The following is a 23,919-nucleotide window of genomic DNA, read 5'->3' on the forward strand; positions in this document are numbered from 1 at the left end:
CAACTATTATCATGTAACATAAAAGAGACAAAAGAAAGTTTGAAAACAGAGGTAACAACATCGCTATGGAGGGAGTTGGCCTCACTAACTCTTACACAACTGATAATGTTTAACAGACGTCGACCTGGGGAAACCCAGAATCTTAAACTGGAAGATTACAAACAACAAACAGGGCCAAAAAAAAGACTTTGAAGATGAGATATATGATTCACTTCCAGTAGCACAAAAATTGCCTCAAAAAGGCTAAGCCTAATAATGACAATGGGTAAGCGAGACCGCGGTGTTCCAGTAATGCTAACCCCCAACATGAAAGATTCAATAGAAATACTGAACAACGCTAGGGAACTTGCTGGTGTTGATCCCCAAAACCCTTACATCTTTGCATGCCCATCAGGGGAGTCTCTACAGCCTCTTCTTGGATATGATTGCCTGCATAAATATGCACAACAGTGTGGGGCTCAAAATCCTGAGCGCCTTACAGCCACAAATATGAGGAAGCATCTTGCTACCTTGTCACAAATTTGGAATCTTTCTGAATCAGAATTAGAACAACTGGCTAATCACTTGGGGCATAACATTAGTGTTCACAAAGAATACTACCGCCTTCCACAAGATGTGATATTTCTTGCGAAAGTCGGCAAACTGTTACTTACTGCTGAAAAGGGCCATATTCATAAGTATGAAGGAAAAGCTTTGGCAGATTTTGAAATAGATAATAAAGAACTCTTGTCAGATAGAGAAATGTCTGATGAGAATGAAAGTGAGATAGATGAAGTTGAAACTCAAGAAATACCTGATAGCCAGGCTCATACAACTGTCAATACAAAGTACAAAAAGAGAGTAATATCCTCAAGAACAAAATGGAGTAAACATGAAGAAAAGGCTGTCATGAATGACCCACAGCTTAAGAAAGCCATCAAAACCATGCATCCTCCTGCATACAAAGCATGTCATGATGCAAGAGAAAACAATGCCTGTTTGCAAAATAGGTCAATTACACAAATCAAATCCAAAGTTTGGAACATTATACAGAAAAAATTTAAAGCACAGTTACAAAAGGAGCATTAGGACCTTTACACTTAACCAGTTTCCAGGGTTGTATTCTTCTTTGTCCAAGTGTGATGTCAGACAAGCCATATTGAGAGAAAAAAGTAAACTGACATTGTGTTCCCTATTTGAATCTAAATTGTGATAAAGAATGGTCTGTTCTAGATAACATCTTAATCTCAAATTCAATGCCTGGATTCTGGATTGTATACACACCATCTCTTCCATTTAAATAGCCTGTGTTGTACATTTGTTAGTGATATATAACCAAGAGGTATATTTTCAAGTCAGCTACTGTACAGTAGTGTAGTAAATAATAGCTGAGCAAAATGTGCAACAAATAATGAGACATATATAGCTTGAAGATTACCATGTTGTATTCTATATCACAGTATGGTACAAATGGGATAAATTAGCATGTTGAAAACACTACAAATTCGCAACAGTATAATGCTTCTTACTGATTTGCCATTGTAATAGTTGATGATACTGGAAAATGTGAACAAACAATTACTCATTACTGCCAGCGAATTTATTCAGAAAAATCTTCACACTCCAATATTAAGGATATCACACACCCTTGCATATTGCCTAATTATAACATCATGATGCATGGTTGCACCAAGTGAGCTTTCATGCATTAATTGGGAGCTACAGTATTCAATACAGTTTGCACTTATTTGTAAGGAGTCTGATGTCAATACTGGAAATGCTTGGAGGAATCAAACATTTAATGCTGCATGATTGCATAACCAAGGATCTGCATTGTTATACTAGTACAATATTGGCAGCCGGCCTATACAAATACAATTTATATAAAAAACTATAAAAAAGGAATGAAAACCTGTCAGAAATACTTCCAGCCATTAATGACATGATAATAAGATTTTATTCTGAAATATAAGATACAACATTATTTTTAATTAGTGTCTGATTATCAAAAATTTAATTCTACCAATACTGATCGATCACGAACTGATCTTTTTCGGTTTCATGGGTTGGATCACATTTGGAAAAGAGGGGTGGGAATTTGGAGTAGAGAGATGCCTCACTAACATACCATATGATGATGAAACAACATATTTTTGATCAATTTGCCTTTTTATTGTTTTTTTGGTTTAATTTATATGAACTTATATGCAGTATTGACATTTACTTTCATACATGTACATGTACTCTATTATGCCACATACAGTACACCAGAAAAGTACTGTAAGGAGGAGGTCGACCATGACCTCTGAATCTGTCCTAGCAGCTAACTTTACCAGTGAAATAGCATTGCAACAAGGAATTTGAACCGTTAATAATTATACAATCTACATTTTCACTAAAAATTTTACATATATTCATGGATTGAAACTCTACAATTAACAATGAAATTCAATATTTGTAAATGTCTTTGTATGCATATACTGTAGATTTGTACATTTTCAATAAAAAGTCCTTTTACCATGCTGTCAATATTAATTCGAACAACCAAGATAGCATTCACATAACAATATTTGTATGTTTAAACTTCAACAGTTAAAGTTAAACAGTTGATTACATTTTTATAGTTAATCACACATTATTATTCTACTTGTTAAATGAATTCAAATTGTGTATTCTGTTCTTTTTATAGATGTTTCTCATTGTTTCTCTGTTTACACATTATTGAAAATACCAAATTTAAGTACTGAAATGAGTGCTGAATATCACAAATGTCAGTGCAATGTTTTTTAAATCATGTAGATTTTGTAATGTTAGTTTTGTACAAACTCTTGGAAAAAGTAATTTCTATGTCCCACAATATGATTAGGCAATCAATGTTGGATACATATTTTAAAGTCAATGCATGTGTATTTTATGCATTAGTAAATTAGTTAATTTCATGAAAAGGCAATATGCTACTCAATATATTTACTGTAATTTCATTAACATTTTAATTGACTTTTCTACTGATTCTGGAGAAAATGAAGCCCAGACATCCATGGTAATAATTGAGAATGTACTACAGATGAAGTCTTGCTAAGGGGGTGGATCCAGAAGTTTATTTTGGGGTCCCCCATCCATAGTTCAATTTAGCAGTGCCAGGTTTAACAGGGATGCAATTAAACTAGAATCCTGCATTTAAATACTGAAACATTACTTTAATGTGATAAAATTCAATGCTTAATGATTTATATATGTTAATTGTGTGCCACACTTCGAAAAAGAATAATTCAATATTTTACAATATTATTGGAAATGTGGCAAAGTCAATATAAAATTTGAGTCTTGCATTTCATTATGTACAAAGTTTGAACTCATTCAGTCACGTAAATATCATTTCAGCATTGATTATATACTTTATGATAGTGCAAATTTAAGATTTGTTTGAATGTAGTAGTACTTAATTAATTTTGTTGAGTAGAAATGGCTTATTAACTTGAGGGTATATAGATCCAGTGAGGAGCATTTTTTATCAATTTTTTTATTGCTTCTTAGTGTCAATTTATATGAACTTTATGCAGTATTGTCATTTACTGGCATTTCATACCCCATTACACAGTACACCAGAAAAGTACTGTGAAGATCAGCTCAACCATGCTCTCTAGATCTGCCCTTGCAGCTAACTACCACTGAACTGTAACCATGATTGAACCATTGACTGTTGTATCACACATATTACATTTTATTGAAATTTAATAACTCTAACATCTGCTTTTTTCACTTAATTTGTACATATATATTCATGCATTTAAGCACTAAAATTAACAATTAAATGTTTTGAATTTATGTAGATTCAATGAAATTCATCAATTTATATTACATTTTCAATAAAAAATGTCCAGTGACAGTACATCTTGTTGTCAATATTAATTGTAACAATCAAAATTGTACCACTCACTTGAACAATATTTCTATTTTTATACTTTGTTTAACAGTTGAGTTATTTTAGTTAATTAATCCTTTCAGGTTGACATTGTATTATTCTGCTTGTTATTAAAATTGAAAATTGTAAATTAACAATGAAAAAATGTGTTCTTTTCATTTCTGTTCCAGTGTATAAAAATGGTGTTAAGGTCAACTATGAACTAGTGCTGGCCTCAATCAGCTGTTAAATGAGATGATGGGATATAGCCACCATCCCAAATCTGGGTTGTTCACCTTGCATCTAAGATATATTAAGATACAGTATCACCTAGTTGGCTATCAGCTAGGAAAATGCTAGTGGGATGATTTCATTTGGTATATTTTATTGAGCATTGTTTTATTCAAATCAATTGCAATGGTGTTATTAAGGGATATATTGTCTAGCACATTTGTGGTTGTGTTGTCATCATTGCCACTTATACTACAATGTTAATAGGATTACTACGATACTTTGTATGAAATTTGTTTGAAATTATAGCATTAAACATTACAACATAATTAGAAGCTGTGCTGTAATTTAGAATCTATACTCGAAAATGGCACTAATTGACTTACTTTCAGCATGGCCTATGTTTTTCACATCAAGCACACCGATATAGAGTTAGGCAAGGGTGGAAACAGGGGGGGGGGGCAATTGCCACTCCTTCACGATTTTGGGTTCAGACACTTGGACACTCGGGACCTAGAAATGGACAGTCTGGACTTAGAAATGGACAGTCTGGACCTGAAATTGGACGCTCGGGACCTAATAGTAGACAGTCGGGACCTAATGAATAATGGACAGTCTGGACTTGATAGCTTATTCCTCCTGTCTCAGAAACGGACCCCTAGGTAAAACTTTAAAGTGCCCTCATTACAGGAGTAAACGACTTGAAACAAGTTTAAGATCATCACTTGATAGTACGCATCGAGTTACATCACGACACCAATTTATGTCCCGAAAAGTATGTCGAATATGCTAACCCTAGCTAACCCACATTTAACGTAAACACGTAATGAATGTTATGATAACGTACCCGTTACTCCTCAAATCTCTCCATGTCGAGACGTGTCAATTTCGTAGTGTAGTACAGTAGAAGTTTCCAACTTCCTATTGAAACCACCTAGCGCATAGTCACGACTAGGCTATCAGGTGCTACAAAATGCAACTGTGCTTAAAATGTCGGAACATCGAACATTATTCATTATTCGGAGCGCGTTAGCGCTTGTACCTTCGCTGGGGTTTTATCCTACCCCTTTTCCAACTTACTAACGCGTTTGTATTGGTAATTCACCCAAAAAGTAGAGAGAGAGGCTTATTCCATGGGATCGCTCACGTAGTCGACAGCTCGTTGCAGCAAACGTTGAGCTTACACGTGTCAATCCAGGTGACTGCTCGCCCCCCCCCCCCTCTCATAACAAATATACAGCGCGGGTATATCTTCTTGGCAGTTTGCCAAGGTACTAAAAAGGCTTCGTTTTCCTGGCACTTTGCCAAGTTTCGAGAACGTTGTCTTCCTGGCAGTTTGCCAAGGTACTACGAGACTGTACTAGAATCGCTTCAGTTTTGCGCATTTTGACATGCTCTGGAGGGGGTTCCACAAGCGTTTTAAACAAGAAAACACAAGTAAGGTTTCAAACCTAGACATATGGCGATGAATTATAATGAGAGAGAAGTATAATTAGCGAGGAGAATATGACCCATGAATGCCCAGGAAATCTATGTCATGTCCTGGTTTCTGCTGGTACTCGTTAAACACACATTTGGGATGTGTAGTGATAAATGGTGTAGCGATTGCAGTGTCTTTCCGCAATTGATTCGAACCTGTCGTTGCAGCTCAAGCTGCTAGTTCCGGGGGGCAACACTCCCCTGATGAAAGAGACTTTTCCCCCTCTTGGAAGCTGGATTAACTTTGAGGCTGGGGATAAGTATATCTCCGTTTGACGTGGGAACCTCGCTCGGGTCGGCTTTCTTTTCGGATTGGGCGTTTGCCCTTACTACCCCGTTCTGGGGGCCCAGCAGTTGTTGATCTCATCGGTTCCCGGCTCCGGGACCGGCTCCTGGGATCCGGAGTGGAACCTCGGTTCCGCACTCCCTGTGAGGTCTCGACGGACCCGGGCCCCCGGAGCCCATCTCGGTGTGCGTACCTAGCCGGGTACCACTCCCCTCGACCTGGACATTCTGTCCGTTCCGGTCGGAATTTCAAATGGGCTATTTATTGGCCTTGAGCCTTGCCTCCCCCCTTGGTCATAGAATCCGGACGGTGCCGGGACCTTGGGGGCAATATCTCTTTCTCCTCTCTCTCTCTCTCCTCCGGCCTCTCTCGCCGGACTCGGGCTCCCGGAGCCTATCTTCCTCAAAATAACCCCCCTATCATCCCAGGGAGGGATCGCACCCCAATTATTGTACCATTGTGGACAGCAGACACCCTAGTGGTGTTACCCTGTCAACATGGGCTCAAAAGGGCCTGGCTCCTGTGCGTGGTAAGGCCTGCAAGGTCCAAAAGCGGGTTTCCTCCACTCTAACGTTAAATTATTGACTTATTTCGGGGGTTTTCACAAAATAGCCCCCCTATCACCCTTGGGAGGAATCGCACCCCCAATAATTGTACCATTTTGGACAGCAGACACCCTAGTGGGGGTACCCTGTCAAAATGGGCCCAAAAGGGCCTGGCTCCTGTGCGTGGTAAGGCCTGCAAGGTCCAAAAGCGGGTTTCCTCCACTCTAACGTTAAATTATTGACTTATTTCGGGGGTTTTCACAAAATAGCCCCCTATCACCCTTGGGAGGAATCGCACCCCCAATAATTGTACCATTTTGGACAGCAGACACCCTATTGGTGTTACCCTGTCAACATGGGCTCAAAAGGGCCTGGCTCCTGTGCGTGGTAAGGCCTGCAAGGTCCAAAAGCGGGTTTCCTCCACTCTAACGTTAAATTATTGACTTATTTCGGGGGTTTTCACAAAATAGCCCCCCTATCACCCTTGGGAGGAATCGCACCCCCAATAATTGTACCATTTTGGACAGCAGATACCCTATTGGTGTTACCCTGTCAACATGGGCTCAAAAGGGCCTGGCTCCTGTGCGTGGTAAGGCCTGCAAGGTCCAAAAGCGGGTTTCCTTCCTATATCTCTAATGTTAAATTTTGTATTTTTTCGGTTTTCTCGGAATAACCCCCCCTATAACCCCAGGGGGGATCGCACTCCCAATTATGTTACCATTTTGGACAGCAGACACCCTAGTGGTGGTACCCTGTCAAAATGGGCCCAAAAGGGCCTGGCTCCTGTGCGTGGTAAGGCCTGCAAGGTCCAAAGCGGGTTCCCTCCGTATACTCTAACGTCAAATTATTGACTCATTTCGGGGGTTTTCACAAAACAACCCCCCTATCACCATTGGGAGGAATCGCACCCCCAATTATGGTACCATTTTGAACAGCAGACACCCTAGTGGTGGTATCCTGTCAAAATGGGCCCAAAAAGACCAGGCCCCTGTGCGTGGTAAGGCCTGCAAGGTCCAAAGCGGGTTCCCTCCGTATACTCTAACGTCAAATTATTGACTTATTTCGGGGGTTTTCACAAAACAACCCCCCTATCACCCTTGGGAGGAATCGCACCCCCAATTATTGTACCATTTTGAACAGCAGACACCCTAGTGGGGGTACCCTGTCAAAATGGGCCCAAAAGGGCCTGGCTCCTGTGCGTGGTAAGGCCTGCAAGGTCCAAAAGCGGGTTTCCTCCACTCTAACGTTAAATTATTGACTTATTTCGGGGGTTTTCACAAAATAGCCCCCCTATCACCCTTGGGAGGAATCGCACCCCCAATAATTGTACCATTTTGGACAGCAGACACCCTAGTGGGGGTACCCTGTCAAAATGGGCCCAAAAGGGCCTGGCTCCTGTGCGTGGTAAGGCCTGCAAGGTCCAAAAGCGGGTTTCCTCCACTCTAACGTTAAATTATTGACTTATTTCGGGGGTTTTCACAAAATAGCCCCCCTATCACCCTTGGGAGGAATCGCACCCCCAATAATTGTACCATTTTGGACAGCAGACACCCTAGTGGTGGTACCCTGTCAAAATGGGCCCAAAAAGACCAGGCCCCTGTGCGTGGTAAGGCCTACAAGGTCCAAAAGCGGCTTTCCTCCGTATACTCTAATGTTAAATTATTGACTAATTTCGGTGTTTTTTCACAAAATAGCCCCCCTATCACCCTAGGGGGGATCGCACTCCAAATTATGTTACCATTTTGGACAGCAGACACCCTAGTGGTGGTACCCTGTCAAAATGGGCCCAAAAAGACCAGGCCCCTGTGCGTGTAAGGCCTGCAAGGTCCAAAAGCGGGTTTCCACCGTATACTCTAATGTTAAATTATTGACTAATTTCGGTGTTTTTCACAAAATAACCCCCCTATCACCCTAGGGGGGATCGCACTCCAAATTATGTTACCATTTTGGACAGCAGACACCCTAGTGGTGGTATCCTGTCAAAATGGGCCCAAAAAGACCAGGCCCCTGTGCGTGGTAAGGCCTGCAAGGTCCAAAAGCGGGTTTCCTCCACTCTAACGTGAAATTATTGACTTATTTCGGGGGTTTTCACAAAACAACCCCCCTATCACCCTTGGGAGGAATCGCACCCCCAATTATTGTACCATTTTGGACAGCAGACACCCTAGTGGGGGTACCCTGTCAAAATGGGCCCAAAAGGGCCTGGCTCCTGTGCGTGGTAAGGCCTGCAAGGTCCAAAAGCGGGTTTCCTCCACTCTAACGTTAAATTATTGACTTATTTCGGGGGTTTTCACAAAATAGCCCCCCTATCACCCTTGGGAGGAATCGCACCCCCAATAATTGTACCATTTTGGACAGCAGACACCCTAGTGGGGGTACCCTGTCAAAATGGGCCAAAAAGGGTCAAGACCCTGTGGGTGGTAAGGCCTGCAAGGTCCAAAAGCGGCTTTCCTCCGTATACTCTAACGTTAAATTATTGACTAATTTCGGTGTTTTTCACAAAATAACCCCCCTATCACCCTAGGGGGATCGCACTCCAAATTATGTTACCATTTTGGACAGCAGACACCCTAGTGGTGGTACCCTGTCAAAATGGGCCCAAAAAGACCAGGCCCCTGTGCGTGTAAGGCCTGCAAGATCCAAAAGCGGCTTTCCACCGTATACTCTAATGTTAAATTATTGACTAATTTCGGTGTTTTTCACAAAATAACCCCCCTATCACCCTAGGGGGGATCGCACTCCAAATTATGTTACCACTTTGGACAGCAGACACCCTAGTGGTGGTATCCTGTAAATTGGGCCAAAAAGGGTCAGGCCCCTGTGCGTGGTAAGGCCTGTAAGGTCCATAAGTGGGTTTGCTCCCGATACTATAATGTTAAATTTTGTATTTTTTCGTTTTTTTCTCAAAATAACCGCCCTATCACCCTTGGGAGGAATCGCACCCCCAATTATTGTACCATTTTGGACAGCAGACACCCTACACTGTTAAAAATTTCTGTAAATTTACAGTTAATTCCTGTCGATTTTTACAGAAAAAGCCGGTTTTCTATATTTACATGTAAACGTCTGTTATTTTAACAGACGTTTTCTGTACAGCAAGTGGTTTACACAAAATTGTAGTATTTTTCCCTCCAAAGAAAATTTACAGGAAAATCCTGTAAAATTTTCCAGAATATGTCAGTTTTTAATATTTACATGTAAAATCTGTGATTTTTACAGACGTTTTATGTTACAGCAAGTGGTTTACAAAAAATTGTAGTATTTTTTCCTGCAATGAAAATTTACAGGATAATTCTGTAAAATTTTCCAGAATATGTCAGTTTTTTATATTTACATGTAAACTTATGTGATTTTTACAGACGTTATATGTGTCATGTACTTTACAGAATTATTTTTTTTTTTTTTTTTGCAATCTAATGCATGTAAATTGGAATTTGAAGAGTGTTATACGAAAATATACTTGAAGGTGGAACACGTTACCAATATACAATGGTATAGGCTACAACAAAATCCATTGTGCAGTAACATTACCGTTTGGCAAAGAAAAGAATGAAATCCAACCATGAAGCTATTACCGATAGCTCCATGATCCAACCCACAATTACCAGTTAACTTTGTCCCTACAGTCGTTTTCTGCCTTAGTGTTACATTTGAGCAACAACCCCCACCCCCGTGAGGCTCATCAATGACCCTTAATTGTCCAGCGAACGAAACCAATGTAAAAGGTAACTTTGAAGGGTCTGTAGGTCAAATATGTGAAATCTAACCATTTAGAGTTTTAGAAACGAATTATTTGTAAATGCCTAACGTGTTAACTAATGAAAACATAATTTTACAATAGATGGTACTGTTCCAATTGGTTTACCGTTTGTTTAAGGAGTATACAACTTCCGAAATCCTATCAAAACAATTACTGCTGTGAGCTGCCAAGAATACAATGCCCAGCCTTCAAGATGTGGTCTAATTTATTGTTGTTTTATGTTAACTTGTATTGTCAGTAAAACATGAACCGATGACAATTCCGTGTGCTCAATGTACGATCACTGGGTCACACACATGCAGCTATTTATAGCTAAATGGGTCACCGAACGTATCAAAATGTTGTTCAATATGTCTAGTACAGCAAATGTCATTTCATTCATCTGAACCGCCCCCCCCCTTCAACCCCTCCTCCCATTCGACCCAGCCGGTCTAGCTCGATTATTGGCGTCAACGTGTCTGTAACAGCTATGACGTCTCGCGCACAGGCGGGAATTCTTTTGATACATTCTGGGCGGCTGCCGTTGGCTTTCCCGGAAAACTTGGCTACCCGTGGCTATACCCTATCAACTTTTGCTGCAATGAAGATTCATGTGACTAGGTATCACCGCCATCTTCAAAAGCAAACAGCAGTTGCAGCAAAACTTCAGTCAGTTAACCTGTCATTGATTTGTATGTATGAAATCTGTCAAAAAGAACTCACAGATCTGTCCTCATATTTGGCACACTTAAAAGCACATATAAGAAAAGAACAAGTTGTATCTTGACCATATAAGAAGTGCAAAAGAGATTTTTCAAAAACCAGTTCATTTACAGCACATTTGTCACGTTGTCACAGAAACTGGGGAGCTGTAAACATTTTGGATAAATACAAACTTTCTACTCGTGATCATTGCTCTTTGGATCAAGATATACCTCTAGACACTAACTGCTTTGATGTGTCTACAGAGACTGATAGATTTGTCATTGAAAATGACATAAGCTGTGATTTCGAAAACAGTAACAATTGCCAAGGTAGGGTGCAAGAAACAGGTCAGTCTAGGCTTCAATTCCAACAAAATTTTGCCTTGTTTCTTCTGAAACTTCAGGCAAAACAACTTGTTCCATCACAAACAATTCAAATGATTGTTGAGGAGCTTCAAACTATTCACAGTTTATGTCAAAAATTGAGAGATGAGGGTTTAGCAGAAGAACGTATCAAATGTGTAGCCGATTATATGAATGAGATAGATGCATGGATTGCTATTGATACAGTAGTTGTAAAGGAAAACTCAGAACGCAGCACTGTAGAAAAGAGTAATTTACTATAAATCAGCATTCAAGTTTGTTGCTCCAATTGCAATATCACTAGGGAGAGATTCAGCACAAAAAATGCATTACTATCATTACATTCCAATCAAGGAGAGCATTCAATTGCTCCTTTCGGATGATTTTGTCAAAGTAGGCATCACAGTGAAGACTCATCTGTTCTTACTGACATAGTGGATGGTACAGTTTTTAAAAAAAAATAGTTTGTTTCAAAGTTGTGAAAGATCCTTGTCCATCATTCTCTATGAAGACTCATTTGAAATTGTAAACCCACTTGGGTCGGCAAGAATAAAACACAAAATACTAGCAATGTACTTTACACTTGGAAACACCCAACCTGAGTACAGATCTGTTGTTGATGCAATGCAGCTTGTGTTTTTTGTAAAGAAGTTGATTTTAAGGTCTTTGGGCAGCAGAAGGTTTTTGAGAGAGTGATAAATGATTTGAAAACATTAGAGGAAGTTGGAATAGAAACAAGTGACGGGGTGGTCTGGAAAGGTGCGCTGTCTTGTATATTAGGGGATAATTTAGGTTCCCATTGTATTGGGGGTTTCATTGAGAGTTTTTCAGGAACTAACATGTGCCGCTACTGTTTAATAACTTCACATGACTTCAAATGTAATGCACCATATGCTGTTGGGAAGCCTAGAACCAAGGAGGAGTATGATTCTTGCATTGCACACCTTGAAGATCATGAAGAAAATCATCATCAAGGAATTAAATTTAATTCATGTTTTAATTCTTTGAGGTATTTTCATGTGTGTGCACCTGGTTTGCCATCATGCCTGGGACATGACTTGTTTGAAGGAGTTGTTGATTACGATGTAGCCATGTTTATTCAATACTGGATTAAACAAAAACATTGGTTCACATATGCAGATTTGAATATAATGTTGGTACAGTTTAAATTTCAAGGATGCGATGCAAACAATAAACCTGCATTTGTAAATTTATCAGGTAACCGCTTAGGTGGTTTTTTTGAGGAATGGAGAGGTGAAAGGGGAGGTTAAGAAGTAAGTTACAAGAGGAGATGGAAAAATTTCTAAATAGTAAGTACATGTGATACACAGAAGTTTCTCTTATTGTCTAAGACAGTTGCTGGTACCACAAATTGAATAAGGAAACTGGTCTCATAGTACATCATTAGCATTTTTGTAATTCTCTAAAGAAAATTTTCTGGGTTAATTATTAGTATTATACATTAGATTTGAATTTTTTTTAAAGCAGTTTTCAAGTAGTGAGCAAATAGAAAACACTAGGTCAAACTAATGAAATGATACACCACATACCCAAACTAAAATATTTATCAACAAGAAAAGAGGAAACCCTTCTTTTCAATTCAAATTAAACATAGAACGTACGTTCTATGTTGTTTGTAGAGTATGTTGAAGTTCATATGAGAGTATGACAAGGCTAAAGGTCACCTTGAAAAACAACCACTATGGGTTAGTATGGGGTACAGTACCTCTACTCTGGGATCATACTTGGCCCCCACTTTGGGGTCCAAATAAGCGGGCACTACGAAAATGTCTGCAGTGACCAAATAATGCCATTGACGCAACAATTTGATATGTATGAGTGTTACTTTGCCCCAAAAACACTTGTATACCAATAATCAACAAAAATTGCCCCAATAATTTCACACTTTGGCTATACTGATTGAAAGATGCAGAGAACTGTGGAAATGGCTTGCTTTCCATACTGTATAAGAATACACCTCGACAACTTAACAAACTATGAAGCACGCCTTGTCCGATGCTTATGCACAAGGTCCATATGGCATACGGTACGGTGTGTACATGTGTACAAAGCCATTGCCTACAGGTAGGGGCCCCTCAGAATGCTGGTGCCCCTCAAAATGTAGGTGAACAAATATTATTGGCTAGAAAAAAAACTGAACCTGTCATGAACTTTTTATTATACTTTTTAGATAGGATATATGTATGATGAATTTAAAATTGCCAACAACTCAAAAATTATTTTATAGTTTCCAAAAAAATATATGGGTACAATCATCTATTTGCTTACCGTGCATCTAAAATTTGCTATTAATTGAAGTGTAGCTTCTTGGCACTGCATCAAAAACGGAAAACTAGGGGGTAATTTACATTGCAAAATTACCTGTTTGTAGAATGATGATCAGTGAAATATAGCACTTTGTACGTAACTTGATATTTTTGAAAACATCATTACTTGATCAGAATCAGCATTTTGAGGGGCATTAAACCAGCGTTTTGAGGGTCAATAAAAACAAATATGAAAAATTAATAAATCCATTACAGGGTAATATCAAAACTGTATTTTTACATGAAACATATAATTTTACACTAACAACACCAAAAATAAACACTTACCTCACATATTTTGTAATTTAACTACGTTAAATAAGTTGCTCTCATATTTTTTTTAAATGTTCTGAGAAATATTTACTATTGCCTTCTACAGTATTCCCTCAATTTTATGTCCATTACATTTACTAAGATATGTACAATTCACAACATACTGCCAAAATGACTACTATATAAATGAAGACCTCATTTGGATGTAAGTTTTGCTACCTTCAAGATTTTTAACATTGTGGGTCAGTTCAACTGGGTGGGTGCTTATGGGTTGGCGCAAAATACAGTACCACACACATATAGTATAAACGAATATTAATTACACTTTAAAGAACCTACATTCACATGTAACAGTTTCATGTAGCTGAAGAAAGAACAATCTGTTTTTAACTGTAATGATTTATATTTAACAGGTAATAAACAACTTTATCATTTGAAACTTTAATTAAACAAATAAAGCATCATCAGAAAAGACAAACTTGTATACTGTAGGGTAATAACTAAACTATAAAACTAATCAACTTTTCATTTCACATACACATGTTTATTGATAAATGTATTTCTACATTCTACCACATTTCACCATCCCTGGTTGCACTTCTGCTTCATACACTTCACCATAAAATATGGGAGCAGACTCTTTTTCCATTTCCTGTGTCATACCCTAATCTACTCCAAATGGCTTCTCTAAACATCTCACACAGACTTCATCTCCCACCTTTTGTAGAACTTTACCAATCATACACTTCTTCTAAACCCACATCGACACTTTCACATCCTTCATATCCAACCTTCTTAACCCCATCACATCTACACCTTCAACCTCGACAGCATCTACACCTTCAACCTCAACGTCATCTGCACCATCAACCTCAACCTCTTCTGCACCTTCAACCTCAATATCATCTACAGACATCTCTTCAACAGATGAGTCATCAACAAGAAGTCGCCGACGCACACGCTTCCCTTGTGTGCAAGCAGGCAAAATCATATCAGGCTTGACTCCATTTTCATCTTTACATGCAGCTTTACTGCATATAATTGGGAAGCCAGCACATTTAAGCATTTGGGACACAGTTTCAACGGGTACACGTTGTCAGTCCGACACGTTTTCAGTCCGAAAATAAAATACACGTTTTTAGTCCGAATAAACGAGTTTTCAGTCCGACACGTTTTCAGTCCGAAAATAAAATACACGTTCTCAGTCCGAAAAAACGAGTTTTCAGTCCGACACGTTTTCAGTCCGAAAATAAACTACACGTTTTCAGTCCGAAAATGAAATACACGTTTTCAGTCCGAAAATGAGAAAAACGTTTTCAGTTAGGGAATGAAAGCAGTTTTAATGCCATAATATCACCAATAAACGGTGACAGTCCGAACTGATAGTAAAAGAATCGATTGAATCTTTTGTATTAAGTCTCACATCACCGGCCTCAACAAAGACTTGGGACCCCTTAACAACTATCAGTTCTACAAACATATGTAATCCGTTCTTCGCTCCTTAATCAGCTTCCTGTATAGTCATGGTTTGTTTGGTTCTAATTCCATCAATGCAATTTACACTTTAAACCTAGCGTCATACTTTCACTGTGTTACATTTTGTACTTTTCAGTCGACTGCCAATAATGCTGACGAAGGTCCCAGGGGACCGAAAATTCCAATATATTTTCTAAAACTTACCTCCTTATTTGTCAATTATGAGTAAATACGAAAGATTCAATCGATTTATTTACTATCAGTTCGGGCTGTCACAGTTTATTGGGGATATTATGGCATTAAAACTGCTTTCATTCCCCAACTGAAAACATTTTCGGACTGAAAACGTGTATTTTATTTTCGGACTGAAAACGTGTATTCCATTTTCGGACTGAAAACGTATATTTTATTTTCGGACTGAAAACGTGTATTTCATTTTCGGACTGAAAACGTGTATTTTATTTTCGGACTGAAAACTTGTCGGACTGCAAACTTGTCGGACTGCAAACTTGTCGGACTGAGGGGTGTACCCCGTTTCAACTTCTCTGCCTCACACTTGCCATCTGGTTTCAAGCAAACACAATGTGACTTGCACTTCAAAAATGTCTCTAGATTACACTGTTTCTTCAGCTTATTGTCTTGTCTGGCTTTGTCCCTTGCTTCGTTCTCTTTATTCAATAACTCCACTGATTCTTATATTTGTTGTCCTTCCATGGATCCATGGACTTGAGTTACCCTTATGTTACTTGTCTACCTTTGGTTTTGGCTTCACTTTCTTAATTGTCAGTAGTCCATCAATCTCCTCCAATGGCGTACTCTTGAATGAATTTTCAAGCTTCTGGATGGTTTCTAATGAGTTCTCCAGTTTTTGTGTATAGTACTGCTTGGTGTACTTCTTGATGCCAACTGGCGACTCAACCATTGATGTGTTGGAAGTTGATGATGAAGGTCCTGCCGTTTCATCAGTTTCATCTTGAATAACAGATGATGCTGGAACAAATTTGTCCTTTTGCATCCATTCAACACCCAGGCCATGGTTAGTTACACCATGGAGCTATAAACCTGGGATATATAGCTCCATGGTTACACCAACACGTTTTGCTGCATTTTTTATTATTTCAAGTTTGTTTTTATTTCAACATCTGCCAATTTCTTCATGAAACCATCCCTGTTGACTGTGCATTCCGCAGAAAAGAGTTCTCCCTTGCTGTTATGGTATTCACAGTGCAAATTTTGATTGATTTGGTCATGTAATTGTGTGACTCCAGTGGTATCAGGTGGAGTGATGAAAAGATGCATTTCTTTTGCTCTCAAGAACCTCAACACCTCAATATCAAATCTGGAACTGTGGCCATCAGAAACAATGACAACTGGTCTTGCTACCTTCTGTGCTGCTAAGTGTCGATCTAATAACTTGTACACTGACAACAGGGATTCATGTGCTTGAGAACCAGGTTCAGTTGTTGATATAAGAAGATTTGGAATGTTCTTGACAGCAATGTCAGGAGCCATATGTACAAGTGTAGATAGTTGAGTTAGAAGAAATCCAAAGTATTGTTAATTGTCTTTAGGATGTTTGTTGGTTACTTTTGCTCTTTTATTACTTAAGTGGGGAATATTTTTCCATTTGTTGACTGTCAATATGCCAAGGAATGGGAAAACAAAAAAAAATTTTGGAAAGGAGGTGTCATGTTTTGTATTTTTCATTAGGGAAAATCAGCATTCTGAGGGGCAATACACCAGCATTTTGGGAACCTCAGTGGGAAAAAATACAAGAAACACAATCAATTTTTAAATAACTCTTAGAGAGTTTAAAATGAGTGAACCAGTCAAAATTTGTTTTTAATTCATGACGTTCCTGGAAAATTATAAGCAAAATTGTTGACCAGCGTTTTGAGGGGCAAGTGTTTTTTAGTGTGGTTTTTATCCATGCCAAAAAAAAATGATAAAAAAAATATTTTCATGTTTGGACCCAAATGCAATCTAAGTTAATAGATAATCTTCATAATCTTCATCTGGTGAGCTGTAGGTGACTTACAAAAAACACCTACATTCTGAGGGGCCCCTACCTGTACATCAACAAACAAGCAGCGGCTTAACCGAAACAGACGTGTCAGAGAATGCCCCTGTTGCCAATTGAAGATATGCTTGATTCGATAGATTGAGAGCTTGAGTGCTGCCCCTGTTTATTGTGTAAATGCTGATGTTCTGTGAGTGTCCAAAAAACTAGTACCTTAATGCAATATATGTCTGTTGTCAGGAAATAATTTATCAAGGTTGTTTATTCATTTCATATCATCTACTTTCATTGATGTGACATATTTTCATTCTTAAAGAAAAGTTGCTTGGATCAGAATCTTCACAATCATCTGAACCCGACTCTGTGGCCAGTTCACCAGGATGCAGCTGGGTGCCCAGTTCAGCAGGATCAAGTCCAGCAGCGGTAATTGCAGATTGGGCAGAGTCATTTAAAGTTGATTGGGATAAAATGCCTAAAAGCCTCACAAAATCACTCCAGAAGAAACAGAGACCCACTCCCAAAGAACGGCGTGAAATGATCAGAATATTATGCAATGACATATATAATGAAAGTTGAGTCAAGTCCAGGACGAAAGCACCTTTCTATTATTGCACAGAAGATCGTTCGTGAGTTTCCAGAACCCTTTAAAGATGACATTGAAGGACTTGTTGTTGGTAGTGGATATGCATCCCTTCTTACACAGTTGGAAAACCGTATGAGCAATCTCAATAGAGGCAAATTTCACCTAAATGTTGGTTACCCTCTGTTTGTAGAGGGTGAACAGAATGAAGCACTAACAAAGAGCGTAAACTCAGCACCTCATATGGCTGCAAAAACTGGCAACCAGAGGACCTACCTGAAGGGGAGGATCGAGACACGCAGAGAAAAAAGACAGATGACTTAAAGGTGATGCATGAACTTAACATATGGGATGACAATGAGCTTGTTTTCCTCATGAAAAATGTATTTCCAACCATCCGTGCCAAGATAAACAGTCAGCAAGTTCCTGTATGTGCTCTCCTTGATGAATATCCTTTCTTGTTTGAGGAGGTTGGGATGATGGGATATTTTGAAGACTTAGTGGGCATCAAACTGAAATCAGTTGAATTCAGAAGTTTCTGCAAGTGTCAGCAAAGAAGAAGAAGGAGGTGCAAAATATAATAGCTGATGGGAGAGTGCTAAGAAGGAAAGTGGTGATCATTCCCCTGATGTTCCAGGACTTATTCTCCTCCTCTGCAATCACCTTGGAGATAAATGGGACGATCTTTTCTACCTTGCAAAGGTAAGAAGAAGCTACCTTTATAAATCATTAAGCTTGTGAACAGTCTCAGAATAGCACTATTTGTCTGTGTTTTTCTCTGGTTTGTTGTTCTTACACTTACAGTTATGTAGATGTATTAGTCAAGTTGATTGACTTTATAACGATTTTCCTCTGCGATGTTCACTGTTTGTAGGTCAGTTGTAATTGTTGTGTATTGGGACTCTGAAGTCCAAAGTTCAGTACATCATATGCCATCAGTTGATTAAGATCTTCCCCATTGTCATCATTTTGATTTCAGGGATGCATATTGTCCCTCAGTTTCATTTATTTTATGTTATGCTTTGGAAGATACTACTGTTTTCCCAGATGGCATCTTGAATGTTTTGTCCCACATAATAAGATAAGTATTCCAAACAATTTTAATGTTCCTACATTTACATTATGTACAGGAAACCAGTACTGTGTAGAATATTACTAAGGATCTGAAGTCAACATCCCCATGCATCATTATTCAAGGTGAGAAGCATTTGGAGGATTTTGCTCTAATATGCATTTCCTCCAGTACATATACACTGCTCTTTTTCCCCTTTTTGGTTTGGATGATAGTTGTAACCTTTGAAATTTGTGATGGTGAGTATTTGTGCATGTGTATGTATTTTACTGATGCCTACCTTGTAAACACAATTTCTCATGAAAGGAAGCTTAGATAGATTTCATAGTTGGCATGTGGGTGTACCCGATAGAGTACAAGAAGCCTATTGTTTTTGGCAAAGGTCAAAGATCATTTGGGGTCAACAGAGGTGAAACTGTGAATACTTTGTAAACATGATATCTCAAGAAGGGAATCTTGGACAGATCTCATGTGGTATGTAGGTGTGGTCACTTGAATCAACAGTGGTCAAAATTTGAGAATCTTTGATTAGAGAAACCTAGGAAGTTATATGTTGGCAAGTGTGTCAATGACACCTCATAGTGCACTGTCACCTGTGGAAGACAAAGTCATGGGTCAATCTGAGATTTAACTGGGAAAACTCTGTTACAGCATCAATTCAGCATGCATGTGTGCATTTGATGCTCAGCATGTAACATGAAACTCAAGAACTATAGCCCATTTTTGACTTCATATGTGGTAAAAACATTTTGGTTGACCATTGCAACATTTTCAATGTCATTTTTGTGTTGCTGATCTAGGGTGCCTCAGTAAATCGATATATCAGATAAACCGTTTTTTCTTTCATATCCACACCGACAATATTGAAATCTGCCATCAACGAATATATCGAAATACATCCGAAACAAACCTTGAATACCGGTAAAAATAATATTGAATAAAAAATAATGACCCATTAGTGCACGCGAGTTGGAGTATATTCACGCTGCAACGGTAAAGTAGTGGTAGTCATAGCAGTGGCATTAACTTTAAATGAACATTCTCTTAATAGTTCTAATTGATATTTATTTTTTGCAGGTCCAAACATGTACACTGGAAGAAAGTTTATGTTGGCAGTAGATATGGTTATTGTTAATGACCACATTCAAACTTTTGAAAGTGCAATGATCATGCTGTTTGCAATGTTTTTCATCTTAAACATTGAGTATCCATCTGAAGGTGCAACTTTAATGGAGTTTATCCAGCGGTGAGTAGGCTGAAAGTACCCTAGTAATAGTTAACCATTGTTATTTTGTGTGGACATTCCCTTGACATGGAATGTAAGAGTGTATGCATATTATTAGCCGCCTTCAAAAGATCAGCCAATCATAAAGGTACCAATATAGAAAAAAATCAACAAATTGCAGTTAACTCAACTCGTGGGCAGATCATTGAAATAAACCATACTCTGTTCTCAGTTACAGCTGATTTACTTATTTTGTACTATTTGTTGTGGTCCAAGAATAACAGCAGCTTTGGTAACCTTTTGTAAACATTGATGACCTTTACATAATTTTCACCAATGGAAAGTTAGTGTAAATAGTTGAATGGCATGTTTTATTATTTTGGAGAAGGGTGGGAATGTATGAGTTTGGTTAATTACTGAGAACACCTTCACAATTTGTTACAACTATAGGGTATCAGCTTAAACTGAACAAAATTGAAATTAAAAGAGGATTCACAAATTAGCTCTTCTTTTCAGATCATGATTTCCTAGAAAACTGTTGAATTCCAAAGGCTTGTAAATTAAGACAGGTATCCAGCTCAATTGCTTCTATCAACACCAGTGAGCACACATACAATTGGAAACTGAGTTGTGTCACATCATATTTTGACCATATCTTACTATCATGTATGTCATACTGTAGTGTAAATTTGAGACCAAAGGAAATTAATTGTTAAATGGTTTAATAATTGCTAACTTATTTGAACTTTATGATTTCACAGTTCTAATTTTTGCTCCTCTTTGCAGCTGCTTTGTTGGATTGAATCCAGAAAAGGGAAGAAAGACCCCCAAATCCAAGAAGAGCTATCCTGTCAACCCCAAAATTTTGGCTTTGGTTGGAAACCTGAAGGAATTTGAGTCAGATTGGACAGTCTAAATGCTTTTCAGGCACTTCCCATGATTCGTCACATTAGTCTGACAATTTGGTAACGTTGAATTATAAATCTAGGTCACTTAGTTGATTTAAGGTGTTCCTAGTTGAGAAAATGTTAGCGAGCCTCTTGAGCCTCCTTAACTGGAACCATAGACTCTCCAGCTACAGAGAAGTCTCATTTACAAATGAACAGTTAAACATTTATACAGAGTTCAAACTATTGTGTTTTACTTTGTTGGTGGATATTTACAAGGTTTTACTTGTTGACAAACTTTTTAAAGACTATTATTTGGTGCTATTATGACACCTTTCCAATAACTCCATAAACTCTGAAACTCTTCCAAGCAGGTTCACAAATGTTAGAAAAGTTTTGAATTCATAATAGTTTCAGATGTCAAGTCATTCTGTTCATTTTGTTAATGCTATAAGCTTGATATCTAAATTATATTTTGTTGTCAAAATATAAAATCTCTATGCTAAATTTTAACATGAAATCTTTTCATAAAACTGCTCCTTCCACTCAAGCAGAAGCACAGGAATATAAGGACAACTTTTTTTAATCATTTACGGGTACAAAGGTCAAATCATTGTTTATATATCTTTTGATCAGATGATTTACAATATCTTTGGTTAACAGATTAGTTAATCTTTATTCTTACCTATTGTAACATATCCTTGTCTTTAACTTCCACTTTGAACTTTAAGGGCTAAAGAAGGTCACGAAAATTAGAAAAAGTATACAATCCTATATCAGCAATAGAGGAGGTACCACAGTTACAGGTATCAATTTTCTGTGAACATTGATATGCCCATTAAAGTGAATATGGTATATGAGCGATATATTTAATACTGCTAGAACATTTAAAAATACATGAAATGAACATAGTTGTAATAAAGTTAAGTGAAGAATAGTGAAGACACCTAAGTTTCTGTGGTTACATAATACAGTGACCTTGAGTGAACTTTGTTGTAGAGCAATGAAAGGGCAAGGAACTAGCAGGTGTCAAAGCTTAGTGTTTTATGATCAGTCAATTGTGAAAACTTTCAGTGGCTGATCCAGGATTTCCTGAAGTGGCCGAAGAGACAAATATGGCCACATACAGACTTATCAGTATATTTCCAAACAATGAAAGTATCGTCTGTATAACAAAACCTTTTCCAAAAGAAAGGCTGGGGCACCCAGCAAATACCCAGCCATCAATAAGAGATTGCCTTATGATGTTCAGTCTTATATATTACTTTTAAGGTTTTGACGTTCAAAAATATGTTTCAACAAGTTTTAACGTTGTAAATAAAAGTTTCAGAGAACAATAAGTTGTTTTTTTATTTTATAATCTCACTGATAATAGTAATTCCATCTGAAAGCCAATTTTACAGACAAAGACCTATTTATTGCAAGGAAAAAAACTATAGATAACATTAAAGACTAGACTTTACCTAAAAGAAACAGTAAATTAAAAGTCACAATACAGTTATTTTACAGAGAAAAAGACATACTGTATTTCAAGAAAAACTGTGTAAATAAGCATTTCAGACTGTCTATTTTACATAGAATGTAGTGTAAAATAACGGCCATCATATAGTAATTTACGGATGAAAACTTTTATAATGCAAAGAAAAACTGTATGAATTACGCTCTCATACTGTGTATTTAACATAGAATTCAGTGTAAAATTACGGTCGTCGTACAGTAATTTTACGGACAAAGACTTTTATAATGCAAAATAAAAACTGTATAATAACAGTTTTAGACTGTTTATTTTACATAAGATATGGTGTAAAATAACGGTTGACGTACAGTGATTTTACGGACAGAAACTGTTATAATTGGGGGAAAAACTGTGTAAATAACAGTTTCAGACTGTTTATTTTACATAGAATATGGTGTAAAATAACGGTTGACGTACAGTAATTTTACGGACAGAAACTGTTATAATTGGGGGGAAAAACTGTCTAAATAACAGTTTCAGACTGTTTATTTTACATAGAATATGGTGTAAAATAACGGTCGTCGTACAGTAAGTTTACGGACAAAAACTGTTATAATGAAAGAAATAAACTGTATTAATAACAGTTTTAGACTGTTTATTTTACATAGATTATCTGCAGTTGGAAATAACAGACATTTCCTGGAAACTCTGCTGCCAGAGAAATTCTGTATTTTAACAGAATTTTTTTTAACAGTGTAGTGGGGGTACCCTGTCAAAATGGGCCCAAAAGGGCCTGGCTCCTGTGCGTGGTAAGGCCTGCAAGGTCCATAAGTGGGTGTCCTCCCTATACTCTAATGTTAAATATTGTATTTTTTCAATTGTTTCTCAAAATAACCCCCCTATCACCCTAGGGGGGATCGCACCCCCTATTATTGTACCATGTTGGTCAGCAGACACCCTGGTTTTGGTACCACAATGAAAATATTACAATAATCATAATAATAATGATAATAATAATGAATATGCCAAATTGACCAAAGAAGGTTTTGAGCAAACTACTCTCTTCCACTTGAAAATGCCACATTAACCAATGCACTAATATAAGAGAGGGAACACGGGGAAAAGTTTCGCGCGCTCCGCGCACATATAGTACAGTATTTACAGTACATTTACAGTATTTACTCTACATTCTTTGCACCAAGGTGTGTCATACAGCTCCCCACCCACCAAGACTGACACGCCCTCCCGAATTGGTCAAATGGTAGGCAGTATCCACTCTCTCTGGCTGATCATTTGGGAAATATCGCGCAATTCAGTCCAATATAACGTATGCGTTCCCGCGGGCAAATATGGTATATCCAAAAAAATTCTGTACG

General features: G+C 38.0%; 1 long non-coding RNA gene across 1 annotated transcript; it reads left to right on the top strand.

Annotated features, from left to right (window-relative positions):
• The first annotated feature begins 17,449 nt into the window (after window positions 1-17,449).
• LOC139984974 (uncharacterized) lies at window positions 17,450-22,427 on the top strand. The gene is made up of 4 exons (XR_011799247.1): window positions 17,450-18,605; window positions 19,034-19,100; window positions 20,053-20,221; window positions 20,987-22,427. It is a non-coding gene; the product is annotated as an uncharacterized lncRNA (long non-coding RNA).
• Window positions 22,428-23,919: the final 1,492 nt, after the last annotated feature.

The sequence above is a fragment of the Apostichopus japonicus genome, chromosome 17, assembly GCF_037975245.1.
Source record: "Apostichopus japonicus isolate 1M-3 chromosome 17, ASM3797524v1, whole genome shotgun sequence".
NCBI classification, from domain to species: domain Eukaryota; kingdom Metazoa; phylum Echinodermata; class Holothuroidea; order Aspidochirotida; family Stichopodidae; genus Apostichopus; species Apostichopus japonicus.